A 25,946-nucleotide genomic window follows, 5' to 3' on the forward strand; every position below is an offset into this window, starting at 1 on the left:
TTACTCTCTGAGGAAGCCCTTCCTTGGGAGAAATGCTTATTTCTTCATCTGAACAGCAAGGAATACAACCTCACAAGTATTTTAAATATGTTTATATGTAAATATCCTAACAGTCTACCTGCTTTCCCATTCTCCTTCAGCAGGAGCAAAACCATACATACATAGATACCATTACTTTGTAGACTGATATGGCATCCAAGAAAGTAAGCTCTATTTTCAATTATTTTTAACGACTTTTGTGCCAGGCCCCATGCTAAGGGCTTCCCCTGGATTATATTATTCAATTCTCAAATCATCACTCTGAGAAAGATTTTATGCATGTTTTAGAGATGAGGATACGGAGTTCAGTGAAGTGTCAAAACTATCCTAAGATCACACAGCTGAGACATAGGAGAGCTGACATTTGAAACTCAGTAACATTGATCTGGGATGCTATTTCTCAACCATGACCATGCATGTAATACTGCCTTCACAAACCATATATGTAAATTATGTTGTGGAAAAGGATAGATTCTAAAACATTCATGCATACAAACATCCTCACAAAAATACACCTTCCAAGGAAGGATCAGTATTTCTCTTCCACATCTCTCTGAAAAAAAAAAAAAAAAAATATATATATATATATATATATATATACACACACACACACACACACATACACACACTAGCACCAATAAAAATTTCCAAATAGTTTTTTTGTTGTTGCTGTTGTTGGTTTTGGTACTGGGGATTGAATTCAGGGGCACTCAACCACTGAGCCACATTCCCAACTCTATTTTTATTTTATTTAGACACCAGGTCTCACTGACTTGCTTAGGGCTTCACTAAGTTGCTGGGGCTGGCTTTGAATTCGTGATCCTCCTGTCTCAGCCTCCCAAATTGCTGGGATTATAGGTGTGTATCACTGCACCCAGCTTCCAAATAATTTTCTAACAATACCTGTTATCATGTACTTACAATTCCACGTAAGTATTTCACTATTTCCATATTTATTATTTTATAGAAACCTAAATTGTGAAAGAGACATCGTTTTTTACACTGAGTAAAAACCATAAAATGAGAGTAACTCAGACTCAGGATACATTCTATATAGCAGGGAGAATACAATAGAGCTAATGTATTTGCCAAGTATCACAGAAATTTAAAATATCGTCCATAATATGCAATGATAAAGCTAGATTTCTTCAAGAAATCCTGTAGCAATTGTGACTTTCTTTTGGTGGGGGGGTGCTGGGGGTTAAACCCAGGGGCACTCTAACACTGAGTTACATCCCCAGCACTTTTTATTTTTTATTTTGGGACAGGAATTATTAAGTTTCTGAGGCTGGCTTTGAACCTGTGATACTCATGGCACAGTCTCCAGAGTCACTGGGATTACAGGTGTGTACCACCACACCTGTCCGTGCCTCGTATTTTTTATTACTTGAAAATTACCATAGTTAGTCAATACTAAAATTTAAGTATTTCAGACCAAATCAGAAAAGAAACAATTTAGTATGGCCATGAAGGGGAGCATCTCAAGCTGTTCAGCTAACAAATGTCTACTGGGCTTCTGCTTTAGGTAAGGTTTTCTGTTGCATCCTGTGTTTGACATGAATAAGGAAATGAAGCTGTCTCAGGTACACAGAAGCTTACAACCTAGTGTGTAATAATGCATGACAGGAATTTAAAAATGCAAGACAAAAGTTGAAAAGTACAGTAAAATGTTGTATAATATGCCATGGGAGTTCAAAAAAGACGAATTATGCAAATATATAGAAAAACTGTACACTTCTTTCAGATTTAGCAGCTGAACAGATCTTGGCTTATTTGCTTCTGATCTCTCTCTTGCCTTTTGAAATGTAAAATGTCATAAATGCCATTCCCATTCCCATTCCCTCTCCTAGAGGTAACTTCTATCCTGAAGTTGGAATTTATCATTCCTATCACACATTTTTGTTTCTACAAATGAATTCAATCAAAAATGACTTCACTATTGTTTCGTACATTAAAAATCATGTAACTTTCATGTTACTGTATATCTTTTTGCAACAGCTTCTTTTTTAAAATATTTTTAGTTCCTGATGGATTTTTATTTTATTCATTTATTTATATGCAGTGCTGAGAATCAAACCCAACGCCTGACATATGTGAGGCAAGTGCTGTACCACTGAGCCCCAGCCCCAGCCCCTTGCAACAGCTTCTTTTTAACATAACAATGTGCATCTGAAATTGAAACCTACATCTAGTTCAGTGGTTCTCAACTAGGGCAACATGACCTCCCTCCAAGAAGTCTGGGGCCACTTTTTGTTGTCAAATAGGAGAAGGGACCTACTGGCATCTAGTGAGAACAGGATCTGCTATACATCCTACAGTGCACAGGACAGTTTCCACAACACAGAATTATCCAGCATCAAATGTTAGTAATGCAGCTATTCATTTTAACTAGTCATTTAAAAATAGTTCATTCATTAAACTATTTTTTCATTTTAACTATGTTGTAATATTCCCTCCAGATATTCCCCTTTTGAGACTGGTCACTTGTTAAGGACTTGTCCACCAACTGATGGGGCTGAAATTATGTGATTTCTGGCAAAACTTTGATGAAAATATTAATATATTGTAAAAATAAACCTTAAACAAAAGAGATGATTAAAAGACCGGTTCTTCAAGAATTATTAAAACTATTAATCCTGATGCTAAAATGTTCAAATTCATCTCATTTTTCATAAAGTAATGATTACTTTTACAATAACTCTGTGACATGGTCCATTAAAATATTATAATGAAATATATCTTCAAAGATATATGAAAACATATTATTTACTTTTTTGTTAAAAATTCATTTGGCCAGGGGCTGGGGATTGTGGCTCAGTGGTAGAGCACTTGCCTAGCACGTGCAAGATGCTGGGTTCAATCCTTAGCACCAAATAAAATAAATAAAATAAAGGTATTGTGTCCAATTACAACTTTAAAAAAAAAAAGACTTAAATTCATTTGGCCAAAAACAAATTAAGCCAAGTCCTGGTAAATCAACATCAATAGCTCAAACAATTGTCACTAAGGTTTACATTATGGGGCTGAGGTTGTGGCTCAGCGGTAGAGTACTCGCCTAGCATTTGCGAGGCACTGGGTTCGATCCTCAGTGCTACATAACAATAAATAAAATAAAGATTAAAAAAAGGTTTACATTATGGAGATATCACAGGACACACTAGTATACACTCTAGACAGTTTACAATTTGAATTTATTTGTATACTAAGAGTATACAAAAACTTACATTTAAAAAAGGAAAGACCAATGTATTTACTTCATGCTGAGTAAGCCTCTAAAAGGAGGCTAGTCTAATGGAAATATTAATACTCTATCAAGAACGTGAGATGGCACACAGACAAAAAAGGCAGGTGTGAGAAATGGGATCTTGTCACAGACTTCCTACAGAAAAGGTCTGACTTCAAGTTAAGTCAATGATAAAATTCCTACATAACAAACTCTACTTTCTCATTTATTTCCATTAAATATAAAATTGCTTCTACCCTAAGATGGATCTGCCCTATTTGAATCTTCCATTAAGATGTAAAGTGTGAAATATTCAGCCAGAATGCCTATTCTCACATCTTCCCCCACTAAACCTGGGCCTGACTTCTGTCCCATATCTCAGTGAACACTAGCCAAAGATTTAGAATCGCTCTTTACTTGTCTCTTGTCTGTTCCTCCAAACCCATCCAGTCTATCACCATGTGGCAGTAAGTTTTTATTTTCTAAATCTGTTTTCCAATTTACCTGAATGCTCCCATCCCTGGTCAAGCCCTTGGTACTCTCACCTGGAGTACTGCCTCGCCTCCTTATCCTTCTGTGTTTGCCCCCAGCAACCAGGCTTTTATTTGAAATTGGATATCTGATTTCATGTCCCACCATTCCTCCTTAAACTCTCCCCAAACTCCACTGACCTAACAACTATAAGCAGCCTCTCCAGGTGGCCTGTAAGGCCCATCAGGGTTCCAACCACTGGACATCCCTCTAGCCCTCTCTCCCCAGATATCCCTTGCTTGCTGAGCCCTAGTCATTCTTGCCATTTTCTCTACTACTACAGGGTCTGTTCCCTTTGCCCTTGCCCCACTCAACACTCAATGATCCCTCAAATCCTGACTCAGTCTGCACTTACTGCAACCATGAGGAGGTCTGAAGCCCATCTGCTCTCTCAGCACAAGCCTCCTCCTTATAACCTGCATCAAAGTTCCACCTTTACAGATGTATATGACCAAGGTCTGACTCTACGTCTTGATCAAGGTCTGACTCTACCACTAGACTGCAAGTTTGTGAGAGAGGAAAATAACTGTATGACTGGGCCAAAAAGTTGCTCAGCAAGAAAGATGAAGAGCTGGTCCTTGCAAATGTCTGACTATACTGCGTCACCAATTCAAAGCACAGATCCTGCTGACCCAGCTCATCTTTCTTGTTGAGCCTCATTTACTAATTCCACCACAGCTTAACGGAGAAACACTTTTTTTCTACCATAATAAAATTCATTACTTTCCTTGGTACACAAGGAAAAACAAGCCACTGAAGAATGCAAGCCACAAATGCACTTGGTTTTTTTGTTTGTTTGTTTTTAAAGGACAGTATATTCCCTAGGAAACACATTAGGATAGATCTATTCTTCTGTGCTTTAGAAAGTTTCAAAAAACAAAGACAACACAGGAGACATAATATAAGACCCAGAAGTCCCTCAGCAGGTAGGAATTGAAATCAGTTCTTAAAAGTTCAGAAAGTATGATACTGTCTTGATTCAAACCTTCTTTTGTTACTTGGCTACTCTGGTCTCCTGCAGATCTTAAAAATGCACTGCAAAATTCCTATTACTTTCTTTGTCAAAAACTTCTTTCACACCAGTACCATAAAATGGTTGTGTTTACTATGTTGCCAATATGTATCAAGTTATAGCAGAGGTTTACTAAATTTAAAAATGAGTATTCTGTGATTTATTTATACACCTGAAACAATAAAATGACTCTCTTTCATTGTCATCTTTATTCCATTCTGTAACAAAACTAGTAAGATTTCTTCTAGCCTGACAAAAAGTAAAATGAAAACAAAGCCATTACATAACTATGAATATGTCGATTTGCACTGTCTGAGACATTCCCAGTGGGAGAACAGTCATGAGATTGGTAACTGGTTAATATTTATGTTGCTGACAGTGCTGTATAGTATCCTGGTCCCCAAATACTCAGACCACTGGACTTCCCACAGTACTTACAATGAAGCCTTGAATTATTTTTATTTACACATTAAAAGTGAAACTATCTAGTAAGGCTGAGACATGGGACCACCTACATACTTGAAATATAAGAATAAAAACACATAAAAGTCTCAGACCATTTCATTGATAAATGCAAACCCACATACCAAGTCAATCTTTTAAAATATTTCTAATATGGCTCAGTATAACTGTTATCAGTGGATTAATACCAACCTGAAGGGACACTGGCTGATAATGTCAAAGGATGAGCTAAGTGGGCTAGTTCACACAAAACTATACACTGAAAATGAGTACATCTTGTTATATATAATTAGGTATACCTTTTTCTGTTCTTTCTTTCTTTTTTTTTTTTTTTGTGGGCTGGCATTGAACCTAGGGCTTTACACATGCTAAGCAAGTGCTCTACCATTGAGCTTTATTTTCCAGCCCTAGTGGGGTGGATATACATTTTTCATGTATATTATACCTCAATTAGGTTAATTTAAGATGAATCACTTATAAATAATTTACCTCACAGATATAGATTAATATGCTTGCTACCCTTATGTTCATATTATAGACTAGGTAGTTAATAAGATGTTCAAAAACTAAAATGCATTTATTAAGATGAAAAAATGAGATACCTAAACCACAATTTTTTTTTTAATTTTTTTATTGGTTGTTCAAAACATTATAAAGCTCTTGACATATCATATTTCATACATTAGATTCAAGTTGGTTATGAACTCCCAATTTTACCCCAAATACAGATTGCAGAATCACATCGGTTACACATCCACATTTTTACATAATGCCCTATTAGTAACTGTTGTATTCTGCTACCTTTCCTATCCTCTACCATCCCCCCTCCCTCCCCTCCCATCTTCTCTCTCTACCCCATCCACTGTAATTCATATCTCTCCTTGTTTATTTTCCCATTCCCCTCACAACCTCTTATATGTAATTTTGTATAACAATGAGGGTCTCCCTCCATTACCATGCAATTTCCCTTTTCTCTCCCTTTCCATCCCACCTCATGTATCTGTTTAATGTTAATCTTTTCTTCCTGCTCTTCCTCCCTGCTCTGTTCTTAGTTGCTCTCATTACATCAAAGAAGACATTTGGTATTTGTTTTTTAGGGATTGGCTAGCTTCACTAAGCATAATCTGCTCTAGTGCCATCCATTTCCCTGCAAATTCTATGATTTTGTCATTTTTTAGTGCTGTGTAATACTCCATGGTGTATAAATGCCACATTTTTTTTATCCATTCATCTATTGAAGGGCATCTGGGTTGGTTCCACAGTCTAGCAATTGTGAATTGTGCTGCTATGAACATCGATGTAGCAGTATCCCTGTAGTACGCTCTTTTAAGGTCTTCAGGGAAAAGTCCAAGAAGGGCAATAGCTGGGTCAAATGGTGCTAAACCACAATTTTTGCTAATCCCTCTGGTAGAGCAAACAGTGACTCTTTTTGTTTCAATTTTATTTTTTAGAAGTAGTTAGACACAATACCTTTATTTTGTTTATTTTTATGTGGTGCTGAGGATTGAACCCAAGGCCCTACACATACTAGACAAGCGCTCTACCACTGAGCCACAATCCCAGCCCCCAGTGACTCTTTTTAATAAAAAGGGATATATAAACTGGGCATAGTGGTGCATGACCATAATTCCCAGCTACTTGAGAGGTTGGGGCAGGAAGATTTTGAGTTGGAGGTCAGCCCGGGCAACATGATGAGACCCCATCAAAAGAAAGAAAGAGAGCAAGAGAAAGGAAGGAAGGAAAGGGAGAGACAGGTAGATTTTCAATACACTCTAGCTCCATATTATCATACAAAATGTGAGATATATTTGATTTTCACATAATCCACACTTTCATGCATTGTGTATAAACGCTCTGAAACTACCTTGTATACACCAAATTCAGACCATGGTATGACAGCAAATGAATGAAAATTTCAAAGACTATGTAGTGATGATGCCTGTCAGACTGCATTTAGTTTGGTGATATTAACCATCACACCTATACAGCAGATATTATACAACTGGGTTACTATTTCATTTTGCCCTTATTTTATAATAATGAAGAAAGAGATGAGAAAATCAAAGTCCTACTTCTAGTGATCAAGTAACTGAGACCAAGATAGCATTAATTAGGTATGCCAAATACAGGCAATCTACAACCTCAATCAGACAATCATTGAACTTAAGCTATATTCAATTGTGAGCAAAGAATACAAAATTTAAATTTAAATGCAGAAAATATATCCTCAAAGATTATCCTGTTATAACAGAACAATAATTTACAGCATGCTAAACCTAAGGTGTACCAAGAAGGTGGGGCTTTTCAATTTTCTGTAACCAATTTAACTTTGCTTTTTAAGCATCCACTTTGACTTCAACTTACATTCTATAGCAGCTAAGTCCTTCCGGTTTATAATCTCTTTCTGGTAAATGCTCAGTTTTTCACACTTTCTTCCTGCTTCTATCAAGATGGCAGCTGGGTGTATGGATATGGGTGGGGCAACAGAACTTCACAGAAGGCAGGGAGGGGCTCTCAGGTCTCCAAGACGAGGTTCCTTCTATTTCAGATACAGACCTGCTGCTGCTGCTGCTGCTGCTGCTGCTGCTTACCACGGGAGCTATAGAGACTCTGGTGTCTCTTGACTTAATGCCTAGAAGTCTGGCCCAGTTGTTTAGGCTCCCTCTCAATTTTATTGGTGCTGAAGATATCCAGACTCTATAGTCTCATTTATACCTGACACATGCCCCTCAACACAGCTTCCCCACTGACTAGTACACTGGCTCTCAACTCAGCTACTTGGGGTGTGCAGTATCTTTGGGATCCTTAGAAGCCACTCACAAGCTAAAGAGGCCGAGGAGTCTTCTCTCAATCTAATCACACCCTGCTTCATTTCCTTCTGCTGTCACTACTGCAGATGTAATAAGGCAACTCTACAGGTGGTTTCTTCTCCAAGTTCCAAGAGGGGAATGGGGCATCAGCTTCTTTTGCTTTTGGCTTTACCCTCAACATCCCCAACCCCACCAACCAAGAATTTCAGGTTTTTTTGAGATGGTTGTGTTGAGGAATGTTGAGACAATTCCTCCTGTCCTCTTGCCTGCTCTAACTCTGCCTCTTCTGCCCACATTGCTTTGATACCTGAAAGGGCTGTCTTTTGTTTCTTCTTTAATTCTCAGCAATTTCCCCTATAAAGTGGCATTCATGCTATACTCTCTCCTGGGGCCATGACAGAAGAAAATGTAAGGAGACAGAAACCAATTTATTGACCAAAAATTTATTAACCAAGTATTCAAAAAATATTATCCCTATTAAATATATAGATTCAAGTATAGTGATAGAAGAAAAAAAAAAGAAAGCCTTAAGCCTTTTCCCATGGTGACAACCTCCCCATAAGAACATGCCTCTTGCAAAGAATCTCTTCATCCCTCTCCAAAAGAGAAGAAGAAACCCAAGAAGCAGCACCTGGTGTTATTCCTATTTCATAGATGTAAAATGCCTAGGGTGCTCTAAAATCACCACCATTTTTAGCCATGCACAAACAATAGTTTGGTGTGTTGGCTGCTCCACTGTCCTCTGCCAGCCTGCAGGAGCTTTAGAAAAGCAAGGCTTATAAAAGGATGCTCCTTCAGGAGGAAGCAACACTAAAAGCAACCTGAATAAAGATGAGTGGGAAAACATCCCAATTAACATATTTTGGATAAAGAAAAGGAGGGCTTAAAATTATGGTCAGAGTGAAAAAATACATAATCCAAATGAAGACAAGAATCTATGGTTCTACTGAACTAGTGATATCAGATAACAGCTCTCTAAAGTATCTTTTTTACCAAAGGGGGGGCCTAACTTCCTCATGATCAATTTTTCCAGTAAGTTATGTGGATATCACTGAAGTCAGCATACTTGCAGATACTTGTGGGAAAACAATATACAGACAGCTAACGATAGTACAGCTAGTATAGAGCAAGTTATTCGCTGCTTCCTAGGAAACCCTAACAGAAACCAGGCCCACGACTATGCATGTGCTCATACCTTCTGCTAAAGATAGAGACAGTGGAGTTAAATGGTTATAAATTAGTTCCTACGAATGTCTGTTTTGCTATTTTTTATTAACATGCTGATAAATCATGCATGCATGTATATAAAATCTATTAAGTCTGGGTTTTGACAAATATCATGCTACACTAATTTTACATTTTCCTATAAAATAAGACAATGTGAATGCTGAAATCTGGCAAACACAGTCAACACGACAAGTTTTAATTTTTTTTTCCAATTCATGAGAAATACAGCTGGTTTTACAATAGAAGCATGTTTAATGAAATTCTGAAGTTCAAAAGAAATGAATTATGTTCTATAATAATATCTTCAGGCTATCTGAGCACAAGGTCCTCAAGTGCACAATCACTATGACGCTCACAAGACAAGAAAGACTGTGAGGTACAGCAAGGGAAACTCAGAAACTCCCTATCCAAACACTGCAGTGAATTTCCTCCAGGGATGCCACCATCACATGTTCTGACAGATATGTTCACACATAAGCCGACAAAGAAACAGAAAAAGTTCCAAGTCAATGCTTTTTACCATAGCTGTATCCACACAGGAAACTGAAAAAAAACACTCAAATAAATAATAAGGATTTTTCTTTTCTTAAAAACTTATTTTCAAAATATCTAGCTAATTTAGTGAAAATATCTTATATCTTATATGCATTGTGGGAAAAATTAGAAAATTCCAGACTTGGTTTCTCTTACCATAGGAAGAAAAAGAATACCACATGTATATCAGCAGACTATAATACTTTTGAAAAGAATTTGGTCAGATTTGTTTTTATGTCCAAGTACCTAGCATTTTGTTGTACATATGTATAAATGATGTATATAAATTGTCTGCTGAATTGAACAGGTCTGGAAGAGGAACTATTTACCAACATCACATAAAGAAGCTTGATGACCTATACATGCCACCTTGAGCACTAAAGCAAAAAAGAGCAGACAAAATTCCCCAAAATGGCAATAGCCTTGAAACAACAGTGACATGTAAGTCTCAAGCAGTTCAATGTTTTAAGAGAATTAGCCAAAGGACACTATAAACTTAAACATTTTTGTGCCTGGTTATTTAATGTCAAGAATATCAGGGTTGGGGATATAGCTCAGTTGATAGAGTGCTTGCCTTGCATGAACAAAGCCCTGGGTACAATCCCTAGCACCACAAAAAATGAAATACAATAAAAAAGAATATCACTGAAAAATAAGGAACTCAGCTCAACAGAAATATAAGTAAGTAAACCAGTAAAAAATGGGCAATAGACCTAAATAAACATTTCTCAAAAGAAGACAAACAAATGGCCAACAGGTATATAAAAAATGCTCAGTGTCACTTTTTATGAGGGAAATACAACAAAACAACAATGAGATATCAGTTCACTCTAGTAAGAATGGCTATTTTCAAAATGATAAAAGATACCGCTGGTGAGGATGTGAAGAAAAGGGAACCCTTGCACACTGTTGGTAGGAATGAAAATTAGTACAGCCATTATGGAAAACAATATGGAGATTCCTCAAAAAATTAAAAATAGAACCACCATAGGATCTAACAATCCCACTACAGGTATATAGATAGCCAAGGGTAATGACATCAGTATGTCAAAGAGTCATCTGCATCCCCATATTTGCTATAGCATTATTCACGTTGGGAAATATGTAACCAAACTAAGTAAGTGTCCATTGACAGATGAATGGGTAAACAAAATGTGGTACAAAGACACAAAGGAATACTGTTCAGTCATAAAAGAAAAAAATCCTGTCATCTGAGACATCATGGAACTAGAGATCACTATATTAAGTGAAATAAGCCAGGCACAGAAAGTACCACATAATCTTGCTAATGTGTGGACTAAAATGGTTGATCTCATAGGGGAAAAAAAAAGAATACCACTGAAGCACAGTATTAAAATTCTCTTTGAACAGTACTATCTAAAGGCCTTAGTGAGATCATCATCTTGCACATAGTAGATATTTAAAATACAGGGCTGGGGATGTGGCTCAAGCGGTAACGCGCTCGCCTGGCATGCGTGGGGCACTGGGTTCTATCCTCAGCACCACATAAAATAAAAGATGTTGTGTTTACCAAAAAATAAAAATATTTAAAAATTCTCTCTCTCTCTCTCTCTCTCTCTCTCAAATAAATAAAAAGTAAAATACACATTACTGTCAATCACAAGAATTCAGGAAAAGAATGATGTATGACACATCATGCAACCTGATGGCTTTCCAAAGCTTTCAAGAGGAAGTTCTAATTCCATGCTTTACCTCCTAACTTTTTAAGGAAAAAGTCCCTTGCTCCTCTCACACCTAATTATTTGCAATTTCTCAGCTGAGCCTTCACCTGCACTTGCTTCTATCTGCTCACACACTGCCTTAAGCATTCATTCATTTCACATTTCCCAAGCTCCTACTATGTGATAGACACTGTGCCAAGCACTGGATATGCATAGGGAGTAGGATCAATAGGGTCTTTGTTCTCATGGAAGTTACATTCTGGAAGGACAAGACATATTAATAAGTAAGCAAGTAAAAGAACAAGACAACTGCTTATACTGGAAAACAAAATGGGCAATCAATAGTGTCTATTTGGGTAGCAAAAGACCCAAAGGACATTTTAGCTCTCCTATTTCTACTTCATTACTAATTCACCTTCAAACCCCTCCTTTGGAAAGCACTTATTTTGTGCACTCCTCTTTTGTGATCTATCCCTAGTACCATATCCACACCTCCAGCAAGCACTTTCTACAGCTTCCCTAGAATCTAGCCTGGACAGACAGTAATGAAGATCTGTAAGAGTAGGTGCCTCATTTAACTCTATGCCCCCAAGATCTAGCAGAAAAGTCCCCAATAGGATGCAATGGATGAATTGGACAGTTTGGCCGTTCTAAGTATCTCTTACACTGATCAAGAAGGAATGAAACAAGGGGTATAATGAGCAAAGAAATGAGATATGAAAATCTTACTGTAACTAAAAACATGGCAGATGGACTGAACTATTAGTTTGCTGAAAGGAACACCTACGATTTGAAATAAATGTCTTATTTCTTTACATTTCTATTCTCTGACAACCTGTGAACTTAAGGGCAGAGAGCACACCCAATCACTGCTGTGACGAGCTTTTTCCTTCTAAATGGTGGACTCTCCATAATTGTTGACCATGTCCTTCTCAGTTCTTTCTCCCAAACACCCATCAAGATTCACTACAGCAAGTGCTTTAACAAATGTCTGCTTAATGAGTTGAAGTTTTAAAACTCACTCCTATGTTTTCTCTTGAGCTAGAACTAACAAAAATATTTTGTGTCAACAAAATGTATTCAAATGGTGTAGCTGATAAATCAGTGTGAATTTAGGGGGAAAAAAATCTGCTCCTGATAAATCGCACAGTCGCTAAGTGCCTGTAGAAATTTAATAGTCAATGATATGAAAAAATGCAAATTAATGGATGACTCTAAGAGAAATTATGCTTAATTCCCTAACAAAACACAGCAGAAAATTTATATTCAACACTCTGTGTTTACATGGAATAGAAACAAAACTGTAAGATTATAGTACCAAGTACATAGAATATGTATGTAAATGGAACTTGACTCCACTTTTCAGATGAATGAAAAATTCAAGCATTTTCACTGAAAAAGCAAGTAAAGGGCAGCACTGCCTACTGGATAGCAGCTACTGGCCCCAGGACTTAAATGGTAACCAGAATGGAACCAAGGTAACCATAAGACTCAAAGCACTATGCCTCTTCCCCATTTGTCTGGTAGCTCAAAACCAAAGGAGGCTTATACTAGCCAACAGGAGGGGAAGAAGCTCTGATAATGCCATAACCCTGATAGAATGGAGCTAGATTTAGTTTCGTGGGGTTTTTTTTTTTTTTTTTCTCCTCTTCTTTTTATTTGGGTTTTTTTTTTTTTTTGGTGTGTGTGTGTGTGCGCGCGCGCGTGTGTGTGTGTGTGTGTGTGTAGTGCTGGGGATTGAACCTAGGGCCTTGTGCATGAGAGGCAAGCACTCTACCAACTAAGCTATATCCCCAGCCCTAGATTTAGTTTTATTTCTAAAATAAAAAACTGTCCTGGGTTCAATCCCCAACATTACAAAAACAGGTGTAAAATACTTGTGTTTTCTGCCAACATCACAAGCAAACTAAGTTTATTTCACAGATCACTGAACTCACAAAACTATAGATTACAAAATAAGGACTATGTCTTAGTCGTATCTTTAGTCCCAAGGGTCAATCACAGTGCCTGATGCATAGTATATTTGAAGAATGAAGTAATATTATCATCACATAAAATGTTATTTGCAGAATAATTTTTAAATGTTCTTATATATTAAACACACACACACATGGAAATTTCTAGTTCTGGTCCAGATGGAGTAGCCCCATTTCTCTCGGGTCCTTCTTCTTAAAACTAAAATTATGGGGCTGGGATTATAGCTCAGTGGTAGAGCGCTTGCATCGCACATGTGAAGTACTGGGTTTGATCCTCAGCACCACATTAAAACAAAAACAAACTAAAAATCTCTGGGCATAATATACAAAACAAGCGCAAGACGACAAGATGGGAAAATGTACAGACTACCTAAAGACTTCAGAGCTTGAGGAACAACATGATGGTGAATTCCATGGGTTTCCTTATTGCCTCCCATACAAAATCCAACAGCAGGCTACCTGGAACTACAAACAGGTGAATAACAAAAAAGCTCTAAGGAAAGTCCATTCTCCCAGCCAAAGGACCAATAACAGAAAATCTTTGGGACGTTATCTACCTTCCCAGGCAAACACCAATGGAAAAACTGCACCAGTCCCAGTGAAGTTTCAGTGGGGCTAAGTAGGAAACACACACACACACACACACACACACACACACACACACACAAAGCGCGCACGAAGCAGGAGGCAATCAACAGGGAGTTGATCTTCCTTCTCCCATCAGGTGGCAACAATTAGGCTCCCCTGCCAGGGTATTGTCTGTAGGACAGAGCAGAGGCAAAAAAGCAGTGAGAATCAGTGGTCCAGTTCCACCAGAAAGATGTTCATGGGGCCATGAGGAGTTAAACATCCACTCCACCTCTCAACACTTTTGCAGAAGTTGTATTGATGGGGCCAAACTAGAAGCCAAACACACACACTGAGCCGGCCCTCATGCTACATCTCAATAGTGTAGCTGTTTGCTTTAAAAAAATTAAATATGATCCAGATTCTCATACTATCTAAAATTAAAAAAAATTTAAAGACTTCAAAAGTCACTCATCATTAACCATGAAAAATCACAACTTGAATGAGGAAAGACAACTGAGAGACAGCAACATTGAGATAAAGCAGATGCTGGAATTATCTGATGAGGATTTTAAAGCAACTCTAATAAAACTACTTCACAAAGTAACCACGAAATGCCCTGGGCACAAACAAAAAAATAGCCCCAGTAAGTTTGCTCTCCTTAGTTAAAAGAACAGGAAAGGAGAAGCCAAGCAAGATTGAAAACTTAAATATTTAATAACCACTCTACTCCAACCAAAAAGAACAGTGAAAGCTGTGGCCCCATCCATGACAGCAATGGGTGAACGCAGAGCTTATCCAAACCTCTGCCAGGATGGCACCAGTGGAGGCCATGTGGGAAGCAGTAATAAGGCACTCCCAGAGCTTCCACCCACAGCAAGCAGTAACACCTCAGTGGGTGTCAATGGAGGTGGAATGAGGAAACTGAACTTCCATCTTTACCTAGTATACCCTCCTTGTCAGAGTGGTGTCAGAGAGAGAGACAGACAAAACAGAAGATTAAATATCCAGAGTCTAATAACATAATATTCAAAATGTCCAGGTTTTGATATAAAACCACTGGTTATACGAAGAGGGAGGAAATCTCAGCATGCAGAAAAGAATATTGAGAAATGTCAACTGTCAGGTGCAGAGGCATATGCCCATAATCCTGGTGATTTGGGAGGCTGAGGCAGGAAGATGGAAAGTTCAAGATAAGCCTCAGCAATTTAGCTAGATGCTATCTCAAAATAAAACATAAAAAGGGTTGGGGATATAGGTCAGTGGTAAAGTGCTCCTGAGTTCAATCCCTAATACCCCTGCGAAGAAAGATATGTCAACAGAGATTATGAAGAAGTCAGAATTATCTGACACATATTTCAAAGCTGCCATCATACAAATGATTCAATAAACAATTACCAACACACTTGAACAACAACAAAAAAAAAAACCTCTCAGTGAAAAGAGATTAAAAAACAAAATAACAACAAAAAAAAAAAAAACACTTCATGCCGGGCACAGTGGCACAGACCTATAATCCCAGCAGCTCAGGAGGCTGAGGCAGGAGGATCACGAGTTCAAAGTCAGCCTCGGCAACTTAGCAAGGCCCTGAGCAACTCAGTGAGATCCTATTTCTAAATAAATATACAAAAAAGGGCTGGGAATATGGCTCAGTGGTCGAGTGCCCCTGGGTTCAATCCCCAGAACCAAAAAACGAAAAAACTTCATGAAATAAAAAATGCAGTATAATAACTAAAATAAAAGACTTAATATGTGGACTCAACAACAGAATGAAGAAGGCAGAGGAAAAAAAAATCAAGGAACTTAAAAGGTAGAATAGAAATGATCTAATCTTAAAAACAAAGAGGAAATAGGGGGAAAATGAACAGAGCCTCAGGGGCTGTGTAGAACTATAACAAAAGACCTAAGTCACTGGATTCCCAGAAAGAGAGGACAAACACAGCAGACCTGAAAAAACATTCAAAGAATTAATGACTGGAAAACTTCCAAATTTGGCAAAAGACAAACCTATAGATTCAAGAAGCTGAGCAAATTCCAAACAGAATAAGCCTAAAGAAATCCTTACCAAAACACATCATATTCATATTAAAATACAAGGACAGCTTCCTACCTGTAGGAGAAAAATAATTTGAATGACAGTGCATTCTCATCGGAATCCACAGAAGCCAAAAGGAAGTGGTACAACAATTTTTTAGTGCTAAAAGAAAAGAACTGTCAACCAAGAATTCTGTATTAGCCAAAGATATCCTTTAGGAAAGAAGGGGAAATAAAGACATTCTCAGAAGAAGAAAAACCAAGAGGAGTTGCTAGCAAACCTACCCTTAAAGAATGATTACAGGAAGCTTTCTAAACAGAAAACAAATGATAACCAAAGAGGCTTGGAACTTAAGAAAAAAAGAACATCACAAACTATACAAAGGCTAGAGGATACAGGACTACGCTTTCTCTCATGAGTTTAATAACCATATTTGACAAATGAAGCAAAAATTATAAATTAATTTAATGTGGTGTTCAATGTATGAAAATAAAATGAAATTTTAAAATGCAGAATCATCACTCTACTCCAGCTAAATCGAACAGTGAAACCTGGCCCCATCCATGCCAGGAATGGCTAAGTAGAGAGCCTGTCCAATCCTCTGCAGGGTGGTACCAGTGGAGGCCATATGGGAAATATTTTATACATATATATATATTTTTTTTCAAGTTGGGAGGGTAAAGGAATCTAAATGAAAGCAAGTTTCCTATACTTTGCCTGAGTGATAAAATTCTTTAATAAAGGGTTGTAATAAGTTCTATATGCCTATTATAATACCTAGCTGGATTATGAAGAATACAATACAAACTAATATACTCCTAAGCAATATAAATTAAGATGGAAAATAAAAAGAAAGAAAAAGGGAAGGAAGGAAAAGAGAGTAAAACTGGAGTTTTTTGTTTGTTTTTTGTGGTACTAGGGATTGAACCCAGGGACTCATGCATGCTAGGCAGGCACAAAATGGTTTGTGAGAAGGAAATCTGACTCAACGTTTGACCAGAAGATAGGAAAACCTATCTAAAGATCTGCCAGAGCAAGGTGCTGTGGATTGCCAGGTTTGAGCTGTCCTTGTGTCCTCTACCAGTTTGGGGGGCGGGGGAACACTACACACATACCACCTTCTGATAAAGAGCAGATAGGTCTGTGATTCTTCTACATTGAAAGATGCGAATACCAAAACTTTCTGTCATGTGCTCACTGCAATTCCATTCCTAAAATTCTTATTCTGGTATATTTTGCTTAAATTAAGATGCACCAAACAAAGAGTTCAAGATTAGGAAAGTTCAGTATAGACAGAAGCTTCTAGAGGTAGCATACATGCAGGTTTCTCTCTAGAAATTTTATTGAATAAAGAACTCTCTAGAACAGGATATGCTAGACTAGGTCTGCACTGCATGCAATGAAGCTGAACGTGACAGTCGTTTAACATCAAATGGTAAGCAAATTAGTATTTCTCATTGTACAAAATAGTGTATGTAGCTGTCGTGCAAGAACAAAGGTATGAAGCTCAGCCATTTTCACCAATCATCTGTGATAAGCTTTAACAAAGGCACTGTAAAAACTTAAGATGTCTTTATACATTTCAAATGAATTAGTCATACAGGTACTGCTCAAACCTCCCTTAACCTCTCTTGCTTTCCAAATAAAATCTTAGTACAAACATCAAAAATGCCAGTCATCCCAAAAGATAGGCTGCCAAACTCCTAGCAGAATACAAGATCTGAATTAATGTGCAATAAGTAGAACAAAGTTAAGAAATATCAGTTACTGCCAAATTCATGTAAGCACATTTAACAGTCCAGCTCTAAGCATTTCTTTTTAAGTTTCTCACATTAATGAGTACTGCTTATAGTACTAAAATTGTATCATTTGAGCATGATTACATTTCAGAAGGAGTATAAGCAATAGGGTCACTGCTATAGTCTACAAAAGAGAAAAAAAGAAAAAAACCCTCTAATAATAAACAACAGAACTAGTATACATAATATGATGTATGGGGGAAATATTTTAGGGGAGGAAAAAAAAGAACTTTTATAGTAATTATGTAATGTAAACATAGTATTGGCCCACATCACAAATTCCAAGAGAAAGGCTTGAATATGAACAGGGGTTGTGTATTATTTTAACGTCTCTGTTGATGAGTTTACACTGTACCTGTTTATACTGATACATGGCAAATCCCTTACATACACTGAACCATTTTAGGGGAATACGGGAGAGAAAAGGCCCTTATTGATATACCACTTAATATGACTTTTATTTGGGATTAAAGTTCTTGAAGTGGATCATTTTATTTATCTTTGTGACAGCGGGGATTGGACCCAGGGCCTCGTGCATGCCCGCTCTACCAACGAGCTACATACCCAAGCCCGCATCAATCACTTCAAATACCTAATCCATGTCTCCCCACTCTATTCTAGACACCCCCAACGCACCCTGTTGATCTAATGTCTTTGTATCTGCTAGGTCTCACAACCTAAGGCTGTGGAGCACCATCTGCACTAGAGCAAAGGTATACTTTCTATTGCACCTGCCTTCTCTTTGGTGATTGAGGAGACATGATCACAAATCTTGATGCCTGGGTCATTAGGATGCTGCTGGCAGGACTGCTGGTTCTACAGGACAGTTGCTGGTCTACAATGAATAATGCCCAGTATCTAGGGCTTTTTTCTATTCTTTTCAATAATTCTATTATCAACAGGGAAAGCAAAGGATATTGAATGCAAGCCACAAGTGACACAAACTGCCTGCTCCCTTTGATCCTGCTATGCACTGTAACTGGCATGGTTTTGCTCACTGCAACTGTGGCAGGAAGAGCTATTTCTCTTTTTAAGCAAACATCTAATCCCAAAGAGAAGGCATGGTGGAAAAAAACAGTTGTTGAGGAAAACAGTTGATGAGGAGCTATTGGAAGAACTCTGCTGACCAGCTGTATCATGGTAAAGATCACTCCCTGATCTTTCCCATGATCCTTAATACTCTTAAATAAAACAGAACTTAATGATGTTTAAAGCAATTGACACCAGGGACACCACCAGCATGAAGAGGATGCCTGATATGGGCAGGAGTCTTGCATGCAAGTGTAAACCACACTCACGCTGAATCCATAGATGTACCAATGGATGAGCATCAGGAAGGCCACCCAAAGAACCTACCGATGGTATAGGATTGCAACAATCTCCCCTTGCATCTTTACCTTCTGGTGTTCTTCAATGCCATACTGAACTTCTTTATTTTAATTTCTTACAAGTGTATCTCTACATCGACATCATCAGTTTGGGCAACCTTGAACTTCAACTCTTGTTTGTTCAACTTCTCTTCTTTTTACATCACAAAGAATACATACACCAGATACAAGAGTGTAGGCACCTACACAGATATGATCTACAGGAACCAGAAGTACAGGTGAGGGATTGAGAAAGACTAGTCATAGAAGGAGCAGGATTCAGAAAATGAAAAGAACTAAGAACCATGACTTCCCTCTCCAGCTGTAAAGTAGGCTTAAACCTTATCTGGGAGATGGCCTAAGGCCCTCCAATCACTCACTGTCATACTTTGGGGTGTGTGTTTTGCCCCCGTTGAGCAGAGCTTAGACTCTCGCTGCTTCCTGATCATCAGGTCCTGAGCTTCTTTCCTTTGCCATACCTTTCCACTGTGGTGTGGCTGCCTCATCTTCAGCAAGATCAGTGGAGTTGGCCATCAATGGACTGAGAACTCTGAAACCACAAGCCCTAAATGAACTCTTTTGCTCCTCTAAAATCATTCTTGGTCTTTTGGTCACAGCAGCAAAAAAAGCTGACTAAAACATGCATGTTGCTTGTTTGCTGTATTCTTTCACTTAAAAAGAAGCGGATGTGTCAAGTGAATGCACTCCTTGGAGGATGAAATAAAACAGAAAAATAAGCTTCTGAGTAAAAACTGTCTAAAGTTTAAAAGTCTGCTACTCTTTGATACCTTCCTCACTGCTTTCCCTAATGAAAGAAAATAGCTGGCACCAGGTAAAAGCATATGTGGATTCATTTTCACACATGGTAAGTACTCCTGCACAAGCATGTACATGTATCTCTAATGGGACACGATACATAAATGGGGGAACAAAACAAATAAACTCAAGGTCTCCTTCAACTCCAGGATAAAACAATGTTCAAAAATAACATCTCAATTATTTAGTATATTAATGAATCACACTCACATATCTCTGATACATCTTCAGAAGAATTAGAACCAACACCTCCCAAATAAATGATGCTATTCATTCAATCATTATATTATTCAGTGCCTACTAGGTGCCAGGTACTGACTATACCAGGCACTGGTTCCTACTGGTGAGTAACACAGAATTCCTATACTTGTAGGGAATTAACTGGGAGAAACAGATAGTTAAAAGTGCAGTACTTTATTACATCTAAGACATAACGGATTGTAGGATAACCCATAATTTTACTTGCCATTCAGAAAGAAACAAAGCATCCAGTGTTAAGATACATCCCAATTTCAGAAATGTGGGCAAGAAACGTGCATCTTAGAACTAAGGAAAAAAGCCAAGTAAGCAAGTGAATATACAGTTGCAAATTTAAATAAATGCCAAGAAGAAAACAACGAGGAAACCCTGATAGAGAAACCCAAACCAGACTGAATAGTAGGCCAAGCACAGCATAGGAAAAGTGCTGCTGCATGTGAAAGCAGCCATGTATGGAAAGACTTTAAGGGAAGAACTCACTGTATTCATAGAACTAAAAGGCAGATGGTGCAACTACCAGGCAGTGGGCAGAGGAAGAGGCAGCATAGTCTGAGACTGTGCCACAGGGGAAACTACCTCAAGCATCCACTTACCAGCAGAGAAGCCCAGGGGCAAAAAGCGAGATTATACAGTGAAGCTGAGGCCATGGGAGAAATTCTAAATGGCTGCTCAGGAGCTCTAGGGAACAGTGGGAAGGTCGGGGGAAAAGTGGATCACAGTGAGAGATGTACAGAGCAGTAAGTACAGGGATGAGTATTCTGTACTAAGGGATGACCACTGAGTTTTGGTGGTGAATAAAAAAATAGAAGATGGGGGCTGGGGTTGTGGCTCAGTGGTACAGCACTCGCCTAGTACATGCAAGGTGCTGGGTTCAATCCTTAGCACCACATAAAAATAAATAAATAAAATATAAATATTTTTTTAAACAGAAAGAAAAAAAATTAGAAGATGATGCCAAGAACAATGGGGCTGGTCCTGACGGTCTCTGGGAAAGGAACAGGCAATCAAATCCTGGCACTACGGTTCTGAATGCTTTAGTGAATGAAGTGTCAATTTCCAAGGGTAGCTGCCAGCCCCAGCACCAATGAAGTGGCAAGATCAGAACAAATGAGGAGCTCCTGCTCCCTCATAATATGGGAATTAGAGGTCAGGTCCCTACCTGACCTCTAATTCCCATATCAATTCAAATATTTATTAATATTTTCTCAATTCAAATATTTATTAAACGTAGACCATTTACCTTCAGTGGAATTCTTAACACATGGAGGTTTTATTTTTCTACTTCTTTTTGGTTTTGTTAAAACTAAACTACTAACACACTGTGTTCATTCTTGTGAGTTTCTTCTAGGATATTGTATGAAGAGCTTTATTAAAAAAAAAAAAAATCAACATTTATAGGAGGAACAACCCTGATACTTACTATCTGCTGATCTACCAAGGGTGAATGGAACCTGACATAATGCATAACACCTAACCAGGTAACTACTCAGGACCTGATGGTTTTCATACATTTCCTCCCTATGCCCCAAATTTCTTTCTAAAAATGATCTCAAAGCAAAAGCAGAGTAAAAGGTTTCTGCCTGTAATTCAGAGCATGTTAGACAAATAGATGTTACCTTAAAATGGGCCACAGATAATTGACTATTACATGGCAAAAAAAAAAAAAATTATTATTATTTTCAACCAAATTGTTTCTAAACAATCATTTTAAAGCAATTTTTATTTAGTATACTAAAATTATATTCATGATATTTTTTTCTCTCTTCAAAAAAATATTTAATTCTAAGATATAGATATATTTGTTTTAAACTGGGAAAATTAAAAGAGAAAAGGATTTCTTAAACATGATAAGACTTTGCCAACTAATGAGCAATTTTAAATATCAAAAGGCTAATTTGTTTCTTGGTTCAATGACTATGCCTCACAGTAGATTCAGTGAGAAAAATAAAATTGGGGGGAAAAAACCCTTTAAAAAGGGCAAGGTTATCAAAATTTACAATGTCTTAATCGCCTGAGGATTGTCAAAACTATTATTTGAGGATAAGAACTAAAGTCTCCCAAAATGCAAAATTTTAGCAAGTAATCAAATTATAAGGCTTTAAAGAACACGCAGTACTTTCTCAGTTGCTTAAATAACACATTTTAGGCAAACTGTCCTCTATTTCACAGATTCTAAAAGTAATCCTATTAAGCTAAAGTCACTAAGATGTATAGTTTATAATTAATACATTCTTTAAGGTTAATTGAAAATAAACCATTGGCAGCACAAGAGTTTCCCATTTATTCTCATTAGGTTTTCAAATTTGAACAGTGCCTACTCTCCAGAGGCTTCAAAATGCCTTAGAAATTTAATTACTCTTCAAAAACAAAATGGGTGAAATAATAAGTGAAGCAAAGAATCCCCAGAACTACTTTAGCATGGTTTATAGCAGGTATCCAGGCAAACAAAACACAAGGTGGTGAGAGAAAAAGAATCAATGGGTAAAACAGTTCCAGTTAATTTAGGGTAATGTTATTAGCAATTTTCAAGAACTACATGAAGTTCTTAAGCTTTTCAAATATTTTGTTCTGAAAAGTTCTTACTAAGCACATAAAAACACAAAGATCTAAGATTCAAAGGGATGAAAATAACGGAAGATGAGTCATCTCAGCTAAGCAAATCGTTCATAGGAAAGTTGAAAATCTCTTACAGAACATTATTTTTAAACTGGACAAGACATTTCCAATTTTAAAATATAAACATAGGACCTCTAGTTTCAGCTCCAACACATACAGTGCTTGGATATTATCATTTCTGTCCTTACAGGAAGAGGGGTGGGGGGGCTAACAAACTGAAAAACAGCAACTTTCCTTAGACCCATCAGAGAATTGAGGTTGCAGGACAAACCAGCCTCCTAATATCTAGAAACGGACAAATACAACGAATTATGTCCAAGATCAGTGAAAATTATACAGTGAAGATTATACAGTGAAGCTGTATAAGTTTACCTGGAGCAGAAGGGACTAGAATAATATAACAATAAGAAAATTTAAACAATAATTTCGACAAAGGCTAAATAAGACAAAACTGCAAAGAAGAACTCCCAAGGACCCAATTTAGGAAAGAAGTCCTCTATACTCTTGTATCTTCTCTTCCAGGAATCTCAACTAGGTTCTGATTATGAAGAGTCAAGGAAAATTTCCTCCCCTTGAGGAAAAGTAACCACTTTGAAATATGCCCAAGGGTAAGATTCAATTTAAACAAACAAAAAAACTTAATTTGGTCAGGGGAGGGGAAAAGTAACCATTTTGAAAAGCAACCATTTTTTTCCTTTGGGAAAAAGTAATGTTTTTTCATTGTTTATTTTTAATTTTTTTAGTACTGGGGATTGAACCTGGGGTGTTTAGCCCCTTAGCCACATCCCCAGCCCTTTTCATTTTTTATTTTGAGATAGGGTCTTACTAAGTTGCTTAGGGACTTGCTAAATTGCTGAGGCTGGCCTTAAATTCATGATCCTCCTGACTTTGCCTCCGAGACTCTGGGATTACAGGCATGAGCCACCACCCCAGCTAAAAGTAATGGTTTTGAAATAAGCTCAGAATGTTCTTCATAAAAAAGAGCAACACTCAAAAAACAAACAAACAAAAAAACACAATTAACATAGCCTGTTATGTCCTGGGAAGAGGAGAAAGCCAACTACAGCCCCTCAAGTCTTCCTGTTTCAACTAACAGGAGGGGGGAAAAATAGGAGGGAGAGTCCTAAGACACTTCTGAAGGGTGTACCCGAGAACTCAGGCATAAGAATGAAATTACAAAACATTTTCCCTTCCTCATACTCTTCCACCATTTCAACAGGATTCCAGTACAGTAACAATGGATGGTCACTGAAAAAGTGATTCTATTTAAAAAAGAATACTGGGTGTGGTACTGGAATCCCAGCCTCTCTCAGAAGGCTGAGGCAGAGGATCACAAGTTCAAAGCCAGCCTCAGCAAGAGCAAGGCACTAAGCAACTCACTGAGACCCTGGGGATGTGGCTCAGTAGTAGAATGCCCCCGAGTTGAATGCTTAGGGAAACCCAAAGACAACAGGGTAGGAAAAAGAAATATAAAACAAAAGAACTAAAGGGAAGTAAAGCCCATGACAAACACTGAAAATGGCTCAGCTCCTGGCTATTTATCAGAAAACTTTACATTAAAGGCCTGTTACACAATGCATCATATCCAGCTTATATGTGCGCGTACACACACACACACACACACACACACACACACAATGAGGCATGCAGAGAGACAAGACAAAGTTAAGCATCTGAATCAAACTCAGATATGGCACAGATTTGGGAATTATCAGATTGAAGATTTAGGGAATTTAATGTTAAGATCTTCAATGAAAAAACAGACACTATGCAAGAACAGTAATGTAAGCGTACAGCACTCTAAGGAGGAATTAAACAAAACTGCTAGAAATCAAAATCACTAACAAAAATGAAGAATGCCTTTAATGGACTCATCAAGTATATTGGACATAACCAAAGAAAGAATCAGAAAACTTAAAGATATATCAATAGAAACTTCCCAAACTAAAATGTAAAGAGAAGAATTTTAAAAAGCAGAACAGAACATCCAAGAATAATGGAAAAATTACAAAAAGTATAACACATGATAAGTGACCTTGAGTTTAGTGATCAGTTTGCAGATACAACACCAAAAGGACAGTCCATGAAGGGGAAAAAAAAATGGTTAAATTGGAATTCATTAAAATTAAAAACTATTGCCGGGCATGGTGATGCACGCAGTTTGGGAGGCTAAGAAAGGAGGATTGCTAATTCAAAGCCAGCCTCAGCAACAGTGAGGCACTAAGCAATTCAGTGAGACCCTGTCTCTAAATAAAATATAAAATAGGGCTGGGGATGTGGCTCAGTGGTTGAGTGTCCCTGAGTTCAATCCCTGGTACTCAAAAAAAAGAAAGAAAAATTAAAAACTACTGTCTGCTAACGAAGTGTTAAAAGAATGAAAAGATATGGCATAGGCTGGGAGAAAAGGCTTGGAAGGCTTGGTGGAAGGAAGCAGTTGCTTGTGATAAGAATTGCCCACCTACCTTTCCCTGCATAGAAGACAACTTCCAACTTCCTCAACCTGATAAAGTAAAGGACTTTTTTGGGTTTTTTTGGTAAAGATGGGATCTCACTATGTTGCCCAGGATAGTTTTGAACTTGTGGGCTCCAGAGATACTCCAGCCTCAAAATCCCAAGTAGCTGGGACTACAGGTATGTACCACCATGCCTGGATAAGGGTATTTTTGAATACTCACAGCTAATATCATGCGCACTAAATGGTAAGACTGAAAGCCTTCTCCAAACACCAGGAACAAGACAAAAATGGCTGCTTTCACCACTTTTATTCAATATTGTGTTTGAAGTTCTAGTCAGAGCAATTAGGCAAGGAAAAGAAAGAAAAGGTGCCAATTTGGAATGAATGAGTAAAACTATCATTTTTCACAGATAATATACATACAAAAAACTATCAGAGATAATAAACAAATTTAGCAGTTACATAATACAAGATCAAAACACAAAAAACAGTATGCTTTAAAAAGTTAATCATCGCCTAGAATATGACCCAGGAATT

General features: G+C 37.6%; 1 protein-coding gene and 1 pseudogene across 2 annotated transcripts in view; one reads left to right on the top strand and one right to left on the bottom strand.

The window, feature by feature from the left end:
* Cdkl5 (cyclin dependent kinase like 5) overlaps positions 1 to 25,946 on the bottom strand; it is a 177,943-nt gene that overhangs the window by 75,177 nt on the left and 76,820 nt on the right. The gene's annotated exons all lie outside the window — the stretch shown is intronic.
* On the top strand, positions 4,156 to 8,891 carry LOC124079995 (small ribosomal subunit protein eS27-like; annotated as a pseudogene).

The sequence above is a fragment of the Marmota monax genome, unplaced genomic scaffold (assembly GCF_021218885.2).
Source record: "Marmota monax isolate L192 unplaced genomic scaffold, Marmota_monax_Labrador192_F-V1.1 WCK01_AAM20220418_F8-fsc00203, whole genome shotgun sequence".
Classification (NCBI taxonomy): Eukaryota; Metazoa; Chordata; class Mammalia; order Rodentia; family Sciuridae; genus Marmota; species Marmota monax.